This window comes from Bombina bombina, chromosome 7, assembly GCF_027579735.1.
Source record: "Bombina bombina isolate aBomBom1 chromosome 7, aBomBom1.pri, whole genome shotgun sequence".
Taxonomy (NCBI): Eukaryota; Metazoa; Chordata; class Amphibia; order Anura; family Bombinatoridae; genus Bombina; species Bombina bombina.
The window spans coordinates 429,086,731-429,106,834 of record NC_069505.1 but is presented as its reverse complement, the minus strand read 5'-3'; the positions used below and the strand labels follow the sequence as shown (position 1 = coordinate 429,106,834).

At 39.9% G+C, this 20,104-nt stretch overlaps 1 protein-coding gene across 2 annotated transcripts in view; it reads left to right on the top strand.

The window, feature by feature from the left end:
• Positions 1 to 4,307: 4,307 nt before the first annotated feature.
• The window catches only part of CCDC134 (coiled-coil domain containing 134), a 72,340-nt gene continuing 56,543 nt past the window's right edge, over positions 4,308 to 20,104 (top strand). Inside the window, exon 1 of one of the 2 annotated variants that reach the window (XM_053721313.1) lies at positions 4,308 to 4,445. The gene's annotated coding sequence lies outside the window, so the exon portion shown is untranslated. The remainder of the gene's footprint in view (positions 4,446 to 20,104) is intronic. The other variant, XM_053721314.1, reaches the window with a different exon arrangement.

The window sequence follows — 20,104 nt, the reverse complement described above, 5'->3', positions numbered from 1 at the left end:
GGAACATCATCAGTTCCTAAGGTTCGCTTTTCTGGACAAGCATTACCAGTTTGTGGCACTTCCATTCGGATTAGCCACTGCTCCGAGAATTTTCACAAAGGTACTAGGGGTCCTTCTAGCGGTTCTAAGACCAAGGGGCATTGCAGTAGTACCGTACTAGGACGACATCCTGATTCAAGCGTCATCTCTGTCAAAAGCAAAGGCTCATACGGACATCGTCCTAGCCTTTCTCAGATCTCACGGATGGAAAGTGAACATAGAAAAAAGTTCTCTTTCCCCGTCAACAAGAGTTCCCTTCTTGGGAACAATAATAGACTCCTTAGAAATGAGGATTTTTCTGACAGAGGTCAGAAAATCAAAACTTCTAAGTTCTTGTCAAGTACTTCATTCTGTTCTTCGTCCTTCCATAGCGCAGTGCATGGAAGTAATAGGATTGATGGTTGCAGCAATGGACATAGTTCCTTTTGCACGAATTCATCTAAGACCATTACAACTGTGCATGCTCAGACAGTGGAATGGGGATTATACAGACTTGTCTACGACGATTCAAGTAGATCAAAGGACCAGAGATTCACTCCGTTGGTGGCTGATCCTGGACAACCTGTCACAGGGAATGAGCTTCCGCAGACCAGAGTGGGTCATTGTCACGACCGACGCCAGTCTGGTGGGCTGGGGCGCGGTCTGGGAACCCCTGAAAGCTCAGGGTCTATGGTCTCGGGAAGAATCTCTTCTCCCGATAAACATTCTGGAACTGAGAGCGATATTCAATGCTCTCAAAGCTTGGCCTCATCTAGCAAAGGCCAAATTCATAAGGTTTCAATCAGACAACATGACGACAGTTGCATATATCAACCATCAGGGGGGAACAAGGAGTTCCCTGGCGATGGAGGAAGTGACCAAGATAATTCAATGGGCGGAGGATCACTCCTGCCACTTGTCTGCAATCCACATCCCAGGAGTGGAAAATTGGGAAGCGGATTTTCTGAGTCGTCAGACATTCCATCCGGGGGAGTGGGAACTCCATCCGGAAATCTTTGCCCAAATAACTCGATTATGGGGCATTCCAGACATGGATCTGATGGCCTCTCGTCAGAACTTCAAGGTTCCTTGTTACGGGTCCAGATCCAGGGATCCCAAGGCGACTCTAGTAGATGCACTAGTAGCACCTTGGGCCTTCAACCTAGCTTATGTATTCCCACCGTTTCCTCTCATTCCCAGGCTGGTAGCCAGGATCAATCAGGAGAGGGCTTCGGTGATCTTGATAGCTCCTGCGTGGCCACGCAGGACTTGGTATGCAGACCTGGTGAATATGTCATCGGCTCCACCATGGAAGCTACCTTTGAGACAGGACCTTCTTGTTCAAGGTCCATTCGAACATCCGAATCTGGTTTCCCTCCAACTGACTGCTTGGAGATTGAACGCTTGATTTTATCAAAGCGTGGGTTTTCAGATTCTGTAATAGATACTCTGATTCAGGCTAGAAAGCCTGTAACTAGAAAAATTTACCATAAGATATGGAAAAAATATATCTGTTGGTGTGAATCTAAAGGATTCCCCTGGAACAAGATAAAAATTCCTAAGATTCTATCCTTTCTACAAGAAGGTTTGGAGAATGGATTATCTGCAAGTTCTCTGAAGGGACAGATCTCTGCGTTATCTGTTTTACTTCACAAAAGGCTGGCAGCTGTGCCAGACGTTCAAGCGTTTGTTCAGGCTCTGGTTAGAATCAAGCCTGTTTATAGACCTTTGACTCCTCCCTGGAGTCTTAATCTAGTTCTTTCAGTTCTTCAAGGGGTTCCGTTTGAACCCTTACATTCCGTAGATATTAAGTTATTATCTTGGAAAGTTTTGTTTTTGGTTGCAATTTCTTCTGCTACAAGAGTTTCTGAGTTATCTGCTCTGCAGTGTTCTCCGCCCTATCTGGTGTTCCATGCAGATAAGGTGGTTTTGCGTACTAAGCCTGGTTTTCTTCCGAAAGTTGTTTCCAACAAGAATATTAACCAGGAGATAGTTGTACCTTCTTTGTGTCCGAATCCAGTTTCAAAGAAGGAACGTTTGTTACACAATTTGGACGTAGTCCGTGCTCTAAAATTCTATTTAGAGGCCACTAAAGATTTCAGACAAACATCTTCTTTGTTTGTTGTTTTTTCTGGTAAAAGGAGAGGTCAAAAGGCAACTTCTACCTCTCTTTCTTTTTGGCTTAAAAGCATTATCCGATTGGCTTATGAGACTGCCGGACGGCAGCCTCCTGAAAGAATCACAGCTCATTCCACTAGGGCTGTGGCTTCCACTTGGGCCTTCAAGAACGAGGCTTCTGTTGACCAGATATGTAAGGCAGCGACTTGGTCTTCACTGCACACTTTTGCCAAATTTTACAAATTTGATACTTTTGCTTCTTCAGAGGCTATTTTTGGGAGAAAGGTTTTGCAAGCCGTGGTGCCTTCCATTTAGGTGACCTGATTTGCTCCCTCCCTTCATCCGTGTCCTAAAGCTTTGGTATTGGTTCCCACAAGTAAGGATGACGCCGTGGACCGGACACACCTATGTTGGAGAAAACAGAATTTATGCTTACCTGATAAATTACTTTCTCCAACGGTGTGTCCGGTCCACGGCCCGCCCTGGTTTTTTTAATCAGGTCTGATGAATTATTTTCTCTAACTACAGTCACCACGGTATCATATGGTTTCTCCTATGCATATTTCCTCCTGTACGTCGGTCGAATGACTGGGGTAGGCGGAGCCTAGGAGGGATCATGTGACCAGCTTTGCTGGGCTCTTTGCCATTTCCTGTTGGGGAAGAGAATATCCCACAAGTAAGAATGACGCCGTGGACCGGACACACCGTTGGAGAAAGTAATTTATCAGGTAAGCATAAATTCTGTTTTATATATGCACAGTATATATCACTAATTAAGTGCTGCATTACAAAAGGTCTGCACTCAAAATAAATGTTTATATATGCACATTATATATCAGTAATTAAGTGCTGCATTACATAAAGTCTGTACACACAATAAATGTTTATATATGCACAATATATATATCAGTAATTAAGTGCCGCATTACATAAGGTCTGTACACACAATAAATGTTTATATATGCACAGTATATATCAGCAATTAAGTGCTTAATTACAAAAGGTCTGAACACACAATATATGTTTATATATGCACAGTATATATCAGTAATTAAGTGCAGCATTACATAAGGTCTGCACACACAATAAATGTTTATATATGCACAGTATATATCACTAATTAAGTGCTGCATTACAAAAGGTCTGCACTCAAAATAAATGTTTATATATGCACATTATATAACAGTAATTAAGTGCTGCATTGCATAAAGTCTGTACACAAATAAATGTTTATATATGCACAGTATATATATAAGTAATTAAGTGCCGCATTACATAAGGTCTGTACACAATAAATGTTTATATATGCACAGTATATATCAGCAATTAAGTGCTTAATTACAAAAGGTCTGAACACACAATATATGTTTATATATGCACAGTATATATCAGTAATTAAGTGCAGCATTACAAAAGGTATGTGCACACAATAAATGTTTATATATGCACAGTATATATCAGCAATTAAGTGCTGCATTACAAAAGGTCTGTGCACACAATACATGTTTATATATGCACAGTATATATTAGTAATTAAGTGCTGCATTACAAAAGGTCTGTGCACACAATACATGTTTATAAATGCACAGTATATATCAATACTTAAGTGCTGCATTACATAAGGTCTGCACACACAATAAATGTTTATATATGCACAGTATATATCAGTAATTAAGTGCTGCATTTCATAAGGTCTGCACACACAATAAATGTTTATATATGCACAGTATATATCAGTAATTAAGTGCTGCATTACAAAAGGTCTGTACACACAATACACGTTTATATATGTACAGTATATATCAGTAATTAAGTGCTGCATTATATAAGGTCTGCGCACACAATAAATGTTTATATATGCACAGTATATATCAGTAATTAAGCGCTGCATTACATAAGGTCTGCGCACACAATAAATGTTTATATATGCACAGTATATATCAGTAATTGCATTAGTAAGGTCTGTGCACAAAATACATGTTTATAAATGCACAGTATATATCAGTCTTTTAAAGTGACTGGACAGCTCTGCTTTAAACAAAGTCTGACTGTAAGCATTCTGAGATTTTATATGATATGAAGCTGCAGGTTTCCTCAGTTTACAAACATAAAGGATATGACACTCTGCTAACAGGAAAAACTACAAAACAGTGCATTGTGGGAAATGATGCCTGGAAATGATGTCAGGGGGTGTAGCCACTAGTGACAGTGGAGATACCTGCAGACAGCAGCATGAGCGGTGTGGAATCTGTGTGACAATCAAAGAGCTGGGGACGGTAACAGCCTGTGACTGATCTATACACACACAGGTGAGAGATTGTGTACACACATACGTAGAGAGATTAGAGCCTGTGTATATACACACACAGAGATTAGAGCCTTTGTATATACACGCTATATACACACACACACATGATAGCCTTTGTATATACACGCTATATACACACACACAGATGATAGCCTTTGTATATACACGCTATATACACACACACACATGATAGCCTTTGTATATACACGCTATATACACACACACAGATGATAGCCTTTGTATATACACGCTATATACACACACACAGATGATAGCCTTTGTATATACATGCTATACACACACACATGATAGCCTTTGTATATACACGCTATATACACACACACACATGATAGCCTTTGTATATACACGCTATATACACACACACAGATGATAGCCTTTGTATATACATGCTATACACACACACATGATAGCCTTTGTATATACACGCTATATACACACACACTCAGATGATAGCCTTTGTATATACATGCTATACACACACACAGATGATAGCCTTTGTATATACACGCTATATACACACACACAGATGATAGCCTTTGTATATACATGCTATACACACACACAGATGATAGCCTTTGTATATACATGCTATACACACACACAAATGATAGCCTTTGTATATACATGCTATACACACACACAAATGATAGCCTTTGTATATACATGCTATACACACACACACACACACACATGATAGCCTTTGTATATACACGCTATATACACACACAGATGATAGCCTTTGTATATACACGCTATACACACACAGATGATAGCCTTTGTATATACACGCTATACACACACAGATGATAGCCTTTGTATATACATGCTATACACACACACAGTTGATAGCCTTTGTATATACACGCTATACACACACACAGATGATAGCCTTTGTATATACATGCTATACACACACACAGATTATAGCCTTTGTATATACATGCTATACACACACACAAATGATAGCCTTTGTATATACATGCTATACACACACACACAAATGATAGCCTTTGTATATACATGCTATACACACACACACACACACACACACATGTTAGCCTTTGTATATACACACTATACACACACACACAGATGATAGCCTTTGTATATACATGCTATACACACACACACACACAGATGATAGCCTTTGTATATACACGCTATACACACACACACAGATGATAGCCTTTGTATATACACGCTATACACACACACACACAGATGATAGCCTTTGTATATACACGCTATACACACACACACACAGATGATAGCCTTTGTATATACACGCTATACACACACACACACAGATGATAGCCTTTGTATATACACGCTATACACACACACGCAGATGATAGCCTTTGTATATACACACACACAAATGATAGCCTTTGTATATACACGCTATACACACACACAGATGATAGCCTTTGTATATACATGCTATACACACACACAAATGATAGCCTTTGTATATACACGCGCTATGGTGGGGCAAAAAAGTATTTAGTCAGCCACCATTTGTGCAAGTTCTCCCACTTAAGAAGATGAGAGAGGCCTGTAATTTTCATCATAGGTATACCTCAACTATGAGAGACAAAATGTGGAAACAAATCCAGACAATCACATTGTCTGATTTGGAAAGAATTTATTTGCAAATTATGTTGGAAAATAAGTATTTGATCAATATCAAAAGTTAATCTCAATACTTTGTTATATATCCTTTGTTGGCAATGACAGAGGTCAAACGTTTTCTGTAAGTCTTCACAGGTTTGTCACACACTGTTGCTGGTATGTTGGCCCATCATCACAAGAAATAACAATGGCTCTACTCAGAGGTAATAAACGTTCCACTTTATGTATTTATTTGTATTAATCATATATCTATGTATGGTATGGTATGTTGGCCCATTCCTGCATGCAGATCTCCTCTAGAGCAGTGATGTTTTGGGGCTGTTGCTGGGCAGCACGGACTTTCAACTCCCTCCAAAAGTTTTCTATGGTGTTGAAATCTGGAGACTGGCTAGGCCACTCCAGGACCTTGAAATGCTTCTTACGAAGCCACTCCTTTCATTGCCCGGGCGGTGTGTTTGGGATCATTGTCATGCTGAAAGACCCATCCACGTTTCATCTTCAATGCGCTTGCTGATGGAAGGAGGTTTGCACTCAAAATCTCACGATACATGGCCCCATTCATTCTTTAATGTACATGGATCAGTCGTCCTGTTTCCTTTGCAGAGAAACAGCCCCAAAGCATGATGTTGCCACCCCCATGCTTCACAGTAGGTATGGTGCTCTTTGGTTGCAACTCAGCATTCTCTCTCCTCCAAACACGACGAGTTGTGTTTCTACCAAACAGTTCTACTTTGGTTTCATCTGACCATATGACATTCTCCCAATCCGCTTCTGGATCATGCAAATGCTCTCTAGCATACTTCAGACAGGCCTGGACATGTACTGGCTTAAGCAGGGGGATACCTCTGGCACTGCAGGATCTGAGTCCCTGGCGGCGTAGTGTGTTACTGATGGTAGCCTTTCTTACGTTGGTCCCAGCTCTCTGCAGGTCATTCACTAGGTCCCCCCCCGTGTGGTTCTATGATGTTTGCTCACCGTTCTTGTGATCATTTTGACCCCACGGGGTGAGATCTTGCGTGGAGCCCCAGATCGAGGGAGATTATCAGTGGTCTTGTATGTCTTACATTTTCTAATTATTGCTCCCGCAGTTGATTTCTTCACACCAAGCTGCTTGCCTATTGCAGATTCAGTCTGGTGCAGGTCTACAATTTTGTTTCTGGTGTTCTTCGACAGCTCTTTGGTCTTCACCATAGTGGAGTTTGGAATGTGACTGTTTGAGGTTGTGGACATGTGTCTTTTATACTGATAAAAAGTTCAAACAGGTGCCATTAATACAGGTAATGAGTGGAGGACAGAGGAGCCTCTTAAAGAACAAGATACAGGTCTGATAGAGCCAGAAATCTTGCTTGTTTGTAGGTGACCAAATACTTATTTTCCACCATAATATGCAAATAAATTATTTCCATATCAGACAATGTGATTGTCTGGATTTGTTTCCACATTTTGTCTCTCATAGTTGAGGTATACCTATGATGAAAATTACAGGCCTCTCTCATCTTCTTAAGTGGGAGAACTTGCACAATTGGTGGCTGACTAAATACTTTTTTGCCCCACTGTATATACACACACACACACACACAGATGATGGCCTTTGTATATACATGCTATACACACACACAGATGATAGCATTTGTATATACATGCTATACACACACGCACAAAGATGATAGCCATTGTATATACATGCTATACACGCACACAAATGATAGCCTTTGTATATACACGCTATACACACACACACAGATGATAGCCTTTGTATATACATGCTATACACACACACAGTTGATAGCCTTTGCATATACATGCTATACACACAAACAGATGATAGACTTTGTATATACATGCTATACACACACACAGATGATAGCCTTTGTATATACACGCTATACACACACACAGATGATAGCCTTTGTATATACATGCTATACACACACAGATGATAGCCTTTGTATATACACGCTATACACACACACACAGATGATAGCCTTTGTATATACACGCTATACACACACACACAGATGATAGCCTTTGTATATACACGCTATACACACACACACAGATGATAGCCTTTGTATATACACGCTATACACACACACACAGATGATAGCCTTTGTATATACACGCTATACACACACACACAGATGATAGCCTTTGTATATACATGCTATACACACACACAAATGATAGCCTTTGTATATACACGCTACAGTGGGGCAAAAAAGTATTTAGTCAGCCACCAATTGTGCAAGTTCTCCCACTTAAGAAGATGAGAGAGGCCTGTAATTTTCATCATAGGTATACCTCAACTATGAGAGACAAAACGTGGAAACAAATCCAGACAATCACATTGTCTGATTTGGAAATAATTTATTTGCAAATTATGGTGGAAAATAAGTATTTGGTCAATATCAAAAGTTCATCTCAATACTTTGTTATATATCCTTTGTTGGCAATGACAGAGGTCAAACGTTTTCTGTAAGTCTTCACAAGGTTGTCACACACTGTTGCTGGTATGTTGGCCCATTATCACAAGAAATAACAATGGCACTACTCAGAGGTAATAAACGTTCCACTTTATGTATTTATTTGTATTAATCATATATCTATGTATGGTATGGTATGTTGGCCCATTCCTGCATGCAGATCTCCTCTAGAGCAGTGATGTTTTGGGGCTGTCGCTGGGCAACACGGACTTTCAACTCCCTCCAAAGGTTTTCTATGGGGTTGAAATCTGGAGACTGGCTGGGCCACTCCAGGACCTTGAAATGCTTCTTACGAAGCCACTCCTTCATTGCCCGGGCGGTGTGTTTGGGATCATTGTCATGCTGAAAGACCCAGCCACGTTTCATCTTCAATGCGCTTGCTGATGGAAGGAGGTTTGCACTCAAAATCTCACGATACATGGCCCCATTCATTCTTTAATGTACACGGATCAGTCGTCCTGTTTCCTTTGCAGAGAAACAGCCCCAAAGCATGATGTTGCTACCCCCATGCTTCACAGTAGGTATGGTGTTCTTTGGTTGCAACTCAGCATTCTCTCTCCTCCAAACACGACGAGTTGTGTTTCTACCAAACAATTCTACTTTGGTTTCATCTGCCCATATGACATTCTCCCAATCCGCTTCTGGATCATCCAAATGTTCTCTAGCATACTTCAGACGGGCCCGGACATGTACTGGCTTAAGCAGGGGGATACCTCTGGCACTGCAGGATCTGAGTCCCTGGCGGCGTAGTGTGTTACTGATGGTAGCCTTTCTTACGTTGGTCCCAGCTCTCTGCAGGTCATTCACTAGGTCCCCCCGTGTGGTTCTGGGATGTTTGTTCACCGTTCTTGTGATCATTTTGACCCCACGGGGTGAGATCTTGCGTGGAGCCCCAGATCGAGGGAGATTATCAGTGGTCTTGTATGTGTTCCATTTTCTAATTATTGCTCCCACAGTTGATTTCTTCACACCAAGCTGCTGGCCTATTGCAGATTCAGTCTTCCCAGCCTGGTGCAGGTCTACAATTTTGTTTCTGGTGTTCTTCGACAGCTCTTTGGTCTTCACCATAGTGGAGTTTGGAGTGTGACTGTTTGAGGTTGTGGACAGGTGTCTTTTATACTGATAACAAGTTCAAACAGGTGCCATTAATACAGGTAATGAGTGGAGGACAGAGGAGCCTCTTAAAGAACAAGATACAGGTCTGATAGAGCCAGAAATCTTGCTTGTTTGTAGGTGACCAAATACTTATTTTCCACCATAATATGCAATTCAATTCTTTCCAAATCAGACAATGTGATTGTCTGGATTTGTTTCCACATTTTGTCTCTCATAGTTGAGGTATACCTATGATGAAAATTACAGGCCTCTCTCATCTTCTTAAGTGGGAGAACTTGCACAATTGGTGGCTGACTAAATACTTTTTTGCCCCACTGTATATACACACAAACACACAGATGATGGCCTTTGTATATACATGCTATACACACACACAGATGATAGCCTTTGTATATACATGCTATACACACACGCACAAAGATGATAGCCTTTGTATATACATGCTATACACACACACAAATGATAGCCTTTGTATATACACGCTATACACACAAACAGATGATAGCCTTTGTATATACACGCTATACACACAAACAGATGATAGCCTTTGTATATACATGCTATACACACACACAGTTGATAGCCTTTGTATATACATGCTATACACACACACAGTTGATAGCCTTTGTATATACATGCTATACACACAAACAGATGATAGACTTTGTATATACATGCTATACACACACACAGATGATAGCCTTTGTATATACACGCTATACACACACACAGATGATAGCCTTTGTATATACATGCTATACACACACAGATGATAGCCTTTGTATATACACGCTATGCTATACACACACAGATGATAGCCTTTGTATATACACGCTATACACACACACACAGATGATAGCCTTTGTATATACACGCTATACACACACACACACAGATGATAGCCTTTGTATATACACGCTATACACACACACACAGATGATAGCCTTTGTATATACACGCTATACACACACACACAGATGATAGCCTTTGTATATACACGCTATACACACACACACAGATGATAGCCTTTGTATATACACGCTATACACACACGCACAGATGATAGCCTTTGTATATACACGCTATACACACACACAAATGATAGCCTTTGTATATACACGCTACGGTGGGGCAAAAAAGTATTTAGTCAGCCACCAATTGTGCAAGTTCTCCCACTTAAGAAGATGAGAGAGGCCTGTAATTTTCATCATAGGTATACCTCAACTATGAGAGACAAAACGTGGAAACAAATCCAGACAATCACATTGTCTGATTTGGAAATAATTTATTTGCAAATTATGGTGGAAAATAAGTATTTGGTCAATATCAAAAGTTCATCTCAATACTTTGTTATATATCCTTTGTTGGCAATGACAGAGGTCAAACGTTTTCTGTAAGTCTTCACAAGGTTGTCACACACTGTTGCTGGTATGTTGGCCCATTATCACAAGAAATAACAATGGCTCTACTCAGAGGTAATAAACGTTCCACTTTATGTATTTATTTGTATTAATCATATATCTATGTATGGTATGGTATGTTGGCCCATTCCTGCATGCAGATGTCCTCTAGAGCAGTGATGTTTTGGGGCTGTCGCTGGGCAACACGGACTTTCAACTCCCTCCAAAGGTTTTCTATGGGGTTGAAATATGGAGACTGGCTGGGCCACTCCAGGACCTTGAAATGCTTCTTACGAAGCCACTCCTTCATTGCCCGGGCGGTGTATTTGGGATCATTGTCATGCTGAAAGACCCAGCCACGTTTCATCTTCAATGCGCTTGCTGATGGAAGGAGGTTTGCACTCAAAATCTCACGATACATGGCCCCATTCATTCTTTAATGTACACAGATCAGTCGTCCTGTTTCCTTTGCAGAGAAACAGCCCCAAAGCATGATGTTGCTACCCCCATGCTTCACAGTAGGTATGGTGTTCTTTGGTTGCAACTCAGCATTCTCTCTCCTCCAAACACGATGAGTTGTGTTTCTACCAAACAATTCTACTTTGGTTTCATCTGACCATATGACATTCTCCCAATCCGCTTCTGGATCATCCAAATGTTCTCTAGCATACTTCAGACGGGCCCGGACATGTACTGGCTTAAGCAGGGGGATACCTCTGGCACTGCAGGATCTGAGTCCCTGGCGGCGTAGTGTGTTACTGATGGTAGCCTTTCTTACGTTGGTCCCAGCTCTCTGCAGGTCATTCACTAGGTCCCCCCGTGTGGTTCTGGGATGTTTGTTCACCGTTCTTGTGATCATTTTGACCCCACGGGGTGAGATCTTGCGTGGAGCCCCAGATCGAGGGAGATTATCAGTGGTCTTGTATGTGTTCTATTTTCTAATTATTGCTCCCACAGTTGATTTCTTCACACCAAGCTGCTGGCCTATTGCAGATTCAGTCTTCCCAGCCTGGTGCAGGTCTACAATTTTGTTTCTGGTGTTCTTCGACAGCTCTTTGGTCTTCACCATAGTGGAGTTTGGAGTGTGACTGTTTGAGGTTGTGGACAGGTGTCTTTTATACTGATAACAAGTTCAAACAGGTGCCATTAATACAGGTAATGAGTGGAGGACAGAGGAACCTCTTAAAGAACAAGATACAGGTCTGATAGAGCCAGAAATCTTGCTTGTTTGTAGGTGACCAAATACTTATTTTCCACCATAATATGCAATTCAATTCTTTCCAAATCAGACAATGTGATTGTCTGTCTGGATTTGTTTCCACATTTTGTCTCTCATAGTTGAGGTATACCTATGATGAAAATTACAGGCCTCTCTCATCTTCTTAAGTGGGAGAACTTGCACAATTGGTGGCTGACTAAATACTTTTTTGCCCCACTGTATATACACACACACAGATGGTAGCCTTTTTTATATACATGCTATACACACACACACAAAGGATAACCTTTGTATATACATGCTATACACACACAGATGATAGCCTTTGTATATACATGCTATACATACACACACACACACACACACACACACACAAAGATGATAGCCTTTGTATATACATGCTATACACACACACAAATGATAGCCTTTGTATATACACGCTATATACATACACACAGATGATAGCCTTTGTATATACATGCTATACACACACACACACACACATGATAGCCTTTGTATATACATGCTACACACACACACACAGATGATAGCCTTTGTATATACATGCTATACACACAAACACAGATGATAGCCTTTGTATATACACGCTATACACACACACACACACGCACACACACAGATGATAGCCTTTGTATATACATGCTATACACACAAACACAGATGATAGCCTTTTTATATACACGCTATATACACACATACAGATGATGGCCTTTGTATATACATGCTATACACACACACACACACACACAGTTGATAGCCTTTGTATATACACACTATACACACACACACACAGATGATAGCCTTTGTATATACATGCTATACACACACACAGATGATAGCCTTTGTATATACATGCTATACACACACACAGATGATAGCCTATGTATATACATGCTATACACACACACACAGATGATAGCCTTTGTATATACATGCTATACACACACACACAGATGATAGCCTTTGTATATACATGCTATACACACACACAGATGATAGCCTTTGTATATACATGCTATACACACACACACAGATGATAGCCTTTGTATAAACATGCTATACACACACACACAAATGATAGCCTTTGAATATACACGCTATACACACGCACACACACACACACACAGATGATAGCCTATGTATATACATGCTATACACACACACACAGATGATAGCCTTTGTATATACATGCTATACCCACACAGACATGATAGCCTTTGTATATACATGCTATACACACACACACAGATGATGGGCTATGTATATACATGCTATACACACACACACAGATGATAGCCTTTGTATATACATGCTATACACACACACACAGATGATAGCCTTTGTATATACATGCTATACACACACACAAATGATAGCCTTTGAATATACACGCTATACACACACACAGATGATAGCCTTTGAATATACACGCTATACACACACACAGATGATAGCCTTTGTATATACATGCTATACACACACACACAGATGATAGCCTTTGTATATACATGCTATACACACACACAAATGATAGCCTTTGAATATACACGCTATACACACACACAGATGATAGCCTTTGTATATACATGCTATACACACACACACACACAAATGATAGCCTTTGAATATACACGCTATACACACACACACAGATGATAGCCTATGTATATACATGCTATACACACACACACAGATGATAGCCTTTGTATATACATGCTATACACACACACACACAGATGATAGCCTTTGTAAATACATGCTATACACACACACACAAATGATAGCCTTTGAATATACACGCTATACACACACACAGATGATAGCCTTTGTATATACATGCTATACACACACACACAAATGATAGCCTTTGAATATACACACTATACACACACAGAGATGATAGCCTTTGTATATACATGCTATATATATATATATACACACAGATGTTAGCCTTTGTATATACATGCTATACACACAAATGATAGCCTTTGAATATACATGCTATACACACACACAGATGATAGCCTTTGTATATACATGCTATACACACACACACAAATGATAGCCTTTGAATATACACGCTTTACACACACACACAGATGATAGCCTTTGTATATACATGCTATACACACACAGATGATAGCCTTTGTATATACATGCTATACACACACACAAAAATGATAGCCTTTGAATATACACGCTATACACACACACAGATGATAGCCTTTGTATATACATGCTATATATACACACACACAGATGTTAGCCTTTGTATATACATGCTATACACACAAATGATAGCCTTTGAATATACATGCTATACACACACACAGATGATAGCCTTTGTATATACATGCTATACACACACAGATGATAGCCTTTGTATATACATGCTATACACACACAGATGATAGCCTTTGTATATACATGCTATACACACACACACAAATGATAGCCTTTGAATATACACGCTATACACACACACAGATGATAGCCTTTGTATATACATGTAATATATATATACACACACACTATATATACACACACACACAGATGATAGCCTTTGTATATACACTCTATATACACACACACACATAGATGAGAGCCTGTGTATATACACTCTATATATACACACACACATAGATAAGAGCCTGTGTATATACACGCTATACACTCCCACACATAGATGAGAGCCTGTGTATATACACGCTATACACACCCACACATAGATGAGAGCCTGTGTATATACACGCTATACACACCCACACATAGATGAGAGCCTGTGTATGTACACGCTATACACACCCACACATAGATGAGAGCCTGTGTATATACATGCTATACACACCCACACATAGATGAGAGCCTGCGTATACACACACACACATATAGACAACAGCCTGCGTATACACACACACACATATAGACAACAGCCTGCGTATACACACACACACATATAGACAACAGCCTGCGTATACACACACATATAGACAACAGCCTGCGAATACACACACACACACATATAGACAACAGCCTGCGAATACACACACACACACATATAGACAACAGCCTGCATATACACACACACACACACACACACACACATATAGACAACAGCCTGCGTATACACACACACACACACATATATATATATATAGACAACAGCCTGCGTATACACACACATATAGACAACACCCTGCGTATACACAGACACATATAGACAACAGCCTGCGTATACACACACACACACATATATAGACAACAGCCTGTGTATACACACACATATAGACAACAGCCTGCGTATACACACACACATATAGACAACAGCCTTCGTATACACACACACACACACACATATAGACAACAGCCTGCATATACACACACACATATAGACAACAGCCTGCGTATATATATATATATATATATATATATATATATATATATATATACACACACACACACACACACACACACACATATATAGATATCAGCCTGTGTATAAACACACACACACACACACATATAGATATCAGCCTGTGTATAAACACACACACATACACATATAGACAACAGCCTGCATACACACACACATATAGACAACAGCCTGCATATACACACACACACACACATATCAGCCTGTGTATAAACGCACACACATATAGATATCGGCCTGTGTATAAACACACACATATAGATAACAGCCTGCGTATATACACACACATACACACATATAGACAACAGCCTGTGTATACACACACATATAGAAGACAGCCTGCGTATACACACACACATATAGACAACAGCCTTCGTATACACACACACACACACACACACACACACATAGACAACAGCCTGCATATACACACACACATATAGACAACAGCCTGCGTATATATATATATATATATATATACACACACACACACACACACACACACACACACACACACATATAGATATCAGCCTGTGTATAAACACATACACATATAGACAACAGCCTGCGTATACACACACACATATAGACAACAGCCTGCGTATACACATACACATATAGACAACAGCCTGCGTATACACACACATATAGACAACAGCCTGCGTATACACATACACATATAGACAACAGCCTGCGTATACACACACATATAGACAACAGCCTGTGTATACACACACATATAGACAACAGCCTGCGTATACACACACATATAGACAACAGCCTGCGTATATACACACACACACACACATATAGACAACAGCCTGCGTATACACACACACACACACACACACATAGATATCAGCCTGTGTATAAACACACACACACATGGAGATATCAGCCTGTGTATATACACACACATATAGATATATCAGCCTGTGTATATGCACACACACACATATATAGATATCAGCCTGTGTATAAGCACACACACACATAGATATCAGCCTGTGTATAAACACACACACACACATACACATAAAGATATCAGCCTGTGTATAAACACACACACACATATATCAGCCTCTGTATAAACACACACACATAGAGATATCAGCCTGTGTATAAACACACACACACAGAGATATCAGCCTGTGTATAAACACACACACACACAGAGATATCAGCCTGTGTATAAACACACACACACATAGAGATATCAGTCTGTGTATAAACACACACACATAGAGATATCAGTCTGTGTATAAACACACACACATATAGAGATATCAGCCTGTGTATAAACATACAGACACACAGAAATATCAGCCTGTGTATAAACACACAGACACATAGAAATATCAGCCTGTGTATAAACACACAGACACATAGCGATATCAGCCTGTGTATAAACACACAGACACATGGCGATATCAGCCTGTGTATAAACACACACACATAGATATCAGCCTGTGTATAAACACACACACACACACACACATATATCAGCCTGTGTATAAACACACACACACATACACATATAGATATCACCCTGTGTATAAACGCACACATACAGAGATATCAGCCTGTGTATAAACACACACACATAGAGATATCAGCCTGTGTATAAACACACACACATAGAGATATCAGCCTGTGTATAAACACACACACACAGAGATATCAGCCTGTGTATAAACACACACACACAGAGATATCAGCCTGTGTATAAACACACACACACATAGGGATATCAGCCTGTGTATAAACACACACACACATAGAGATATCAGCCTGTGTATAAACACACACACACACAGAGATATCGGCCTGTGTATAAACACACACACACACAGATATCAGCCTGTGTATAAACACACACACACAGAGATATCAGCCTGTGTATAAACACACGCACACATAGAGATATCAGCCTGTGTATAAACACACGCACACACATAGAGATATCAGCCTGTGTATAAACACACACATACACAGAGATATCAGCCTGTGTATAAACACACACACACACACACACACACACATAGAGATATCAACCTGTGTATAAACACACCCACACACAGAGATATCAGCCTCTGTATAAACACACACACACATAGAGATATCAGCCTCTGTATAAACACACACACACACATAGAGATATCATCTTGTGTATAAACACACACACACACACATAGAGATATCAGCCTGTGTATAAACACACACACACACATACACACATAGAGATATCAGCCTGTGTATAAACACACACACACACATACACACATAGAGATATCAGCCTGTGTATAAACACACACACATAGCGATATCAGCCTGTGTATAAATACACACATAGATATCAGCCTGTGTATAAGCACACACACATATAGATATCAGCCTGTATATAAACACACACACAAATATCAGCCTGTGTATAAACACACACACACACACATATAGATATACGCCTGTGTATAAGCACACACACATATAGATATCAGCCTATATATAAACACACACACACAAATATCAGCCTGTGTATAAACACACACACACACACACACACACACATATAGATATCAGCCTGTGTATAAACACACACACACACACATATAGATATCAGCCTGTGTATAAACACACACACACATATAGATATCAGCCTGTGTATAAACACACACACACACACACACACATAGAGATATCAGCCTGTGTATAAACACACACACAGACACATAGAGATATCAGCCTGTGTATAAACACACACACACATAGAGATATCAGCCTGTGTATAAACACATACACACACACACACACACACACACACACACACACATAGATATCAGCCTGTGTATAAACACACACACACACACACACACACACACACACATAGATATCAGCCTGTGTATAAACACACACACACACACACATAGATATCAGCCTGTGTATAAACACACACACACACACACACATAGAGATATCAGCCTGTGTATAAACACACACACACACACACACACACATAGAGATATCAGCCTGTTTATAAACACAGACACACACATGGAGATATCAGCCTGTTTATAAACACACACACACACACACAGATATCAGCCTGTTTATAAACACACACACATAGAGATATCAGCCTGTGTATAAACACACACACACACACACACACACAGAGATATCAGCCTGTGTATAAACACACACACACATAGGGATATCAGCCTGTGTATAAACACACACACACATAGGGATATCAGCCTGTGTATAAAAACACACACACACATAGGGATATCAGCCTGTGTATAAACACACACACACACATAGGGATATCAGCCTGTGTATAAACACACACACACATAGGGATATCAGCCTGTGTATAAACACACACACACACACAGAAATATCAGCCTGTGTATAAACACACACACACACACAGAGATATCAGCCTGTGTATAAACACACACACACACACACCCATAGAGATATCAGCCTCTGTATAAACACACACACACACATAGAGATATCAGCCTCTGTATAAACACACACACACATAGAGATATCAGACTGTGTATAAACACACACACATAGGGATATCGGCCTGTGTATAAACACACGCACACACATATAGATATATCATCTTGTGTATAAACACACATAGAGATATATCATCTTGTGTATAAACACACACACACACACACATACACACATAGAGATATCAGCCTGTGTATAAACACACACACACATAGAGATATCAGCCTGTGTATAAACACACACACATAGCGATATCAGCCTGTGTATAAATACACACATAGATATCAGCCTGTGTATAAGCACACACACATATAGATATCAGCCTGTATATAAACACACACACAAATATCAGCCTGTGTATAAACACACACACACACACACATATAGATATCAGCCTGTGTATAAGCACACACACATATAGATATCAGCCTGTATATAAACACACACACAAATATCAGCCTGTGTATAAACACACACACACACACATATAGATATCAGCCTGTGTATAAACACACACACACACACACACATATAGATATCAGCCTGTGTATAAACACACACACACACACATATAGATATCAGCCTGTGTATAAACACACACACACACATATATAGATATCAGCCTGTGTATAAACACAGACACACACATGGAGATATCAGCCTGTTTATAAACACACACACACACATATAGATATCAGCCTGTGTATAAACACACACACACACACATAGAGATATCAGCCTGTGTATAAACACACACACACATAGAGATATCAGCCTGTGTATAAACACATACACACACACACACAC